Consider the following 6245-nt stretch of genomic DNA (forward strand, 5'->3'; position numbering starts at 1 on the left):
TATCTGTCCGTAGCTGAACCCAGGCGGCCTAGCAGCACACACATCATATGTGAGTTAATTACAGTTATTAAGAAAATACATGAAATGTTTTTGCTTTTTTCAGGATTCTTTGATGAATAAAAGGGTTAAAAAACAGCATTTATTCAAAATAGAAATCTTTTCTAACAATACAAGTCTTTACTATCACTTTTTATCAATTTGACACATTATTGCTTAATAAAAGTATTAGCCTAATTTCTTTCAACAAAGAAAAGAAAAGGAAAAAGAAAGAAAGAAAGAAAATAATAATTACTGACACTAAACTTTTGAACAGGATCGTTTTCTGTGTGTGTGTGTGTGTGTGTGTGTGTGTGTATATATATATATAACTTTTACAAACATATTTCAAATCATATTTTTATGGAAGCCCGTTTCCGCCACTGAATAAAAAACAATAAAAAAGGTTGTTGCGACTTTTTATCTCACAATTCTGACTTTATTTCTCAGAATTGCGTGCTTATATCTCACAATTATGACTTTTTAAATCGCAATTGCGAGTTTATATCACGCAATTATGAGAAAAAAAGTCAGAATTGTGAGATAAAAAGTCGCAATTACCTTTTTTATTCAACAAAGAAAAGAAAAGGAAAAAGAAAGAAAGAAAGAAAATAATAATTACTGACACTAAACTTTTGAACAGGATCGTTTTCTGTGTGTGTGTGTGTGTGTGTGTGTGTGTGTATATATATATATAACTTTTACAAACATATTTCAAATCATATTTTTATGGAAGCCCGTTTCCGCCACTGAATAAAAAACAATAAAAAAGGTTGTTGCGACTTTTTATCTCACAATTCTGACTTTATTTCTCAGAATTGCGTGCTTATATCTCACAATTATGACTTTTTAAATCGCAATTGCGAGTTTATATCACGCAATTATGAGAAAAAAAGTCAGAATTGTGAGATAGTGACTAGACAAAGTCGCAATTACCTTTTTTATTTTTTTATTCAGTGGCGGAAACGGGCTTCCGTATATTTTTGGTGAGACGTCCAGTCAAATATTTTTGAAATTTTTATTAAATGCTTAGAAAACAAGAGATTTTTTTTTTTTTTTAAAAACAAGAGACGTCAGAAGTCAGTTCTACGCAAATGACGCAGTTTTGCGTCGTGGTTACGCAATGACATCATGTTATTTAGCAACTTTTAGTAAGAAATGGACCTGCCTTTAGCAATTTCCCCTGAAAAATAAGTTGGCAGCACTTTATTTATTTATTTATTTATTGAGTGTAGTGTAGTGTATATGAACACACGCACCTCCAAAATTCACTAACACACAGGTGAGTGATTCTTCATGATCAGTTTAAGCTACTGCAATTTAGGTGGCCTATAATATACAGTTATGCGTTATCAGCTTTAGCCCTAATCATACTGAAGATCTACTCATAGGTTCCACTGAAATGGATGATATATGAGGTGTTAACAGCTTCATGTAAAGTGTGGGCGGGCTCGGGCGGTGCTCTACAATAGAGATCGTCCAGGCAAAGACTTTTGTCCTCTGTAGAGGACATTATATTTGAGTGAATTTCTCTGAGACCCTACATGCCACAGTTTAAGTCTGGATGTCCTGTTCGGAGCACATTCAGGGCTTTTTAGGGATATCAAACGTTTGGAGGTTTGATCATAAACACTCCCTCTCCTTGGTCTTTAAATATGACTGATATTGACAGAATGATCGCATTTAGCACTCTTAGGGAAATATGATAATGTTTTGTAATTATCATTTAAATCTGGCTAATTTTCAAATTGTTTGTCGTAAATAATCATCTCAGAAAAATGTTATGGGGTTTCAAATGGGAATATGACTTTTCTAGAGGACAGCAGGACAAACATCATGTTAATCAGGCACAACGAGTCAATAGGGAAAGAAATTATAGATCAATATTCCTATGAAATATGAGATATTCTTATGAAAATGTTGCCAAGTTATTACTCCCATTATTACACTTCTTTTTTTCATTATGGTTTGCCCCAAGAACACATTAATATGCAAATTAGATGCAGTGTATAGATACATTGAATGAAATGGGAATACCAATTTATGGATATTTTACGCACATATTCCATAAAGTACAGTAGTATATCAGATCATTCTGTTATATCTTTCATAACAAAGTTGAGAATCATCTTTGTACAAAGTTAGGCTAAAAATAGCCTGAAAACTGATTGGTGAATGAAAAAAATAAAACATTGTTTTTGCCTATACATGCCTTTTCATGTCTATTTTTTTTTAATAACTTAGTCCTGGCGTGCTCTACAAAGGACATAGAATAAAATATGAATAAAATATCTTTTTTCAAAAATGTTTTTCCTCCATTTGTTTCTTACGCTTCAACCCATGTAATGACATAAAAAAACAACAAAATTCACAACTTTTTTTTTCTGGTTCTCAGGAGGATATAACAACATTTGCTAGATCAGTGCGCTACATTAAAAAAAAATCAGATTTTATTAGAGAGAATAGAGCCACTCTGCCACCCAAATTAACAGAGACTGGAACGACGCTTTGGAGCATTTTCCCGAAAACTGAGTCTAGTTCTCGGTTGAGTAAAAATGACTTTGACTCGTTTATAAAAACAGCCATTTGACGCTACCTGCTGGAGAAATGATGTAACCTGCAGAAAAGAGTCGCAGAGAAGCGCCAGACTTCAGACTAAAAAAAAATACCCACACGTGGGAAAAAATTAATAAATTAATAAAATACGAAATGTCAACAGCTCCACTATATCATCATACGATTCCAACACATTCCGTGTTTTTGGTCTCTTTCTCTGTCCATTTAATGCTACGACCTGCTGAGATCTTAAAACTAACGAACATTAATTAATGCATGAGACTTCTTCATCATTTTTAGCAAAATGATGCAAAGCAAAAAATTACGAAAGTGACACGTAAGACTTTAAAGGCGTCATATGATGTTGCTAAAAAGAACATTATTTTGTGTATTTGGTGTAATGAAATGTGTTTATGCGGTTTAAGGTAAAAAAACACATTATTTTCCACATACTGTACATTATTGTAGAAGTACATAAAAAGTAGACTAAAAGTATACTTTCCTATTTTTAGTTCAAAAGAAACTTAATAGAACTTTAAAGAAAAAAGAAATCTTAACTTTTATAAAGAATATCTCTTTGGATTTGAGACTTTAAAACTTTTACGCCCTGCCTTCAACAAGCCTTGTCAAACCACTAGGGGGCAGCGCTTCTCACACAAACCCCCCCTCTCTCTCTCTCTCTCTCTCTCTCTCTCTCTCTCTCTCTCTCTCTCTCTCTCTCTGTGTGTCTGGTTCATTACCTGCGGGTGACCAGCAGAAAGCACTCCACTGTTATGTTCCCTTTGGAGAAGCAAACTGCTGCTGTGAGCACAGGGGTGATTTCTGATTTGACTTATCTTATCTTAAAGCTTAAAACTTCAGCAATGAGTAGTAGTGCCACATCCCGTCTCTTGACAGCTATAATACATTGAGAATTTATTTATTTAGTTATTTATTTATTTTAAACATTTTAGATGAATCAATAAAGAGCACTTGCGATACATTAATTTATAAAATTATCACTTTAACCCAATTAAAAAAAATATCAATTTCAAAATTCACCTATTATTTTAGTCTTGTAATATGTTTCTATGACCTAATCAAATTCCAGTTTTTTTGTTTGTTTGTTTTCTGAGTTATTTAAGGGTCTCGGGTTTTCTCAGACCCCAATATGAAAGTTAACAGCTCATTTCTTTTCTTCAACAATTCCAGTAAAATAGATATGTATTTTGAGTTATAGTAGGTTAATAATCAGTTCAGAAGTGATCAGCAGATGTGCCAAAATGTATATGAATTCCATGAAATAAAACAGCTATAAATGTTCAGAATGTTTTGAACGTTGTCACGCAGGTAATTCCATTCACGTCTATTTAATGAAATCAAAGCATTTCACCGTTGTTGGCCATTTGAACATTGTGTGATGGGGGAGTGGGTTTTTGAGTCATGAGTCAAAACATAACTTACTGAAAAGTTACAAAAAAAAAAAAAAACACCTGAAAAAGTGATTTCCCCTTGAATGTTTCCTATACCCCCCACGTCCACTTGATGTTTGATCTGACTTCACTCCGACCCAGGACTGTAGCTTTGCTGGGGGCACCCCCCTGAACTCTAGCTCTGTGGGGCTGCTTAAATCAGAACTACATGATGATGAAATTTACGGGATCCATCCTATAGATCTCTGGTAGAGAATGAGTCAGCTCATGAACTAAGGGCATGACGTGACCATGCAAATCACACCGATTCCCAGTATCAGCCTCTTGGTCGCTAGACACGTGAGAACCTTTCAGTTTTGTTCGCTGAATTTGACATCACACCAAGGCTTTTTGACATGCTCACTCGAAAGAGATGGATGCTGTATAGAAACTTTGATGATACACGGGGAATTTACTTTTTACTATTACGGTTTCATATAAAACTATACAATAACATGTTGAAAAAGCTCTTAATTACAATCACAGAAAGACAGGTATCTGTTAGGTTTTCTGTCATGTTGACAGTCATACGCTACGGTCTTCAGGAAACTTTTCTGGAATGCACCCAGCGTGACAAGATCATCTCGGAACTTTTCCTGTTGTACAAACATGACTCATGGGATCGAATCAGACAGACCAGTGTAAACGAACTGACTTGGAATTCCCTCTGTATTCCACCAGACAACAGCTGCCAGTCAGTCGAGTTTATTACAAATATGTACTGTAGGATCCTTATCATCCTGGTCTTGTTTTGTTTTCCTTTTTCTGGCATGGCAATTTTATTTCAGTTTCAGCCTAACTAATAACACTTGAGGTTCATAATTCGACAGCTATGGAATTATTCATCTTGAATATATGTTGTATGCTTAATAATAATAATGAATAAATAAGCAATAATTCAGTTATTAACGATTCTCCGTGTTATTTGATTAGCAAAATGGAACAGATAGAATCAACAAATTGTAAACATAAAAATATCAGATATTATAATATAAATAAGCAGAATATGGTGTATTTTACTGACAATTTACATCTGGATCAGGTTTCAGTGCATTTCAGTCATTATAAAATACACATTATGATGCTCTTTTAGTGGAAGAAAGCCACTTACTGAATTTGCTTGAAGTTTTAATAAAAATTAAATTTTTCAAATTTGATTATGTAATCATTTTATAAAAGCCGCAAGGCTCAAGGCATGATGCATTATGAATCTAGTTATGACTGAAAGGGTTGTTCATACTCTGTTGCTTTAGGCAGTGTTATATCATTGAGATACTATTATAGTTTTTATTAATATCTTGAATTAGTTTTTATTTTTATATTTCAATTACATTTAATAAAGTAATTTCAATGTTTTGACATTTATATTATTAATATACAGTGGGTACGGAAAGTATTCAGACCCCCTTAAATTTTTCACTCTTTGTTATATTGCAGCCATTTGCTAAAATCATTTAAGTTAATTTTTTTTCCTCATTAATGTACACACAGCACCCCATATTGACAGAAAAACACAGAATTGTTGACATCTTTGCAGATTTATTAAAAAAGAAAAACTGAAAAATGCTCAGTATTTAGTAGAAGCACCCATTTGATCTAATACAGCCATGAGTCTTTTTGGGAAAGATCCAACAAGTTTTTCACACCTGGATTTGGGAATCCTCTGCCATTCCTCCTTGCAGATCCTCTCCAGTTCTATCAGGTTGGATGGTAAACGTTGGTGGACAGCCATTTTTAGGTCTCTCCAGAGATGCTCAATTGGGTTTAAGTCAGGGATCTGGCTGGGCCATTCAAGAACAGTCACAGAGTCGTTGTGAAGCCACTCCTTCGTTATTTTAGCTGTGTGCTTAGGGTCATTGTCTTGTTGGAAGGTAAACCTTAGTTCCAGTCTGAGGTCCTGAGCACTCTGGAGAAGGTTTTCGCCCAGGATATCCCTGTACTTGGCCGCATTCATCTTTCCCTCGATTGCAACCAGTCGTCCTGTCCCTGCAGCTGAAAAACACCCCCACAGCATGATGCTGCCACCACCATGCTTCACTGTTGGGACTGTATTGGACAGGTGCCTGGTTTTCTCCACACATACCACTTAGAATTAAGGCCAAAAAGTTCTATCTTGGTCTCATCAGACCAGAGAATCTTATTTCTCACCATCTTGGAGTCCTTCAGGTGTTTTTTTAGCAAACTCCATGCGGGCTTTCATGT

Source organism: Sinocyclocheilus rhinocerous, unplaced genomic scaffold (genome assembly GCF_001515625.1).
Source record: "Sinocyclocheilus rhinocerous isolate Xijiao unplaced genomic scaffold, SAMN03320098_v1.1 scaffold1813, whole genome shotgun sequence".
Classification (NCBI taxonomy): Eukaryota; Metazoa; Chordata; class Actinopteri; order Cypriniformes; family Cyprinidae; genus Sinocyclocheilus; species Sinocyclocheilus rhinocerous.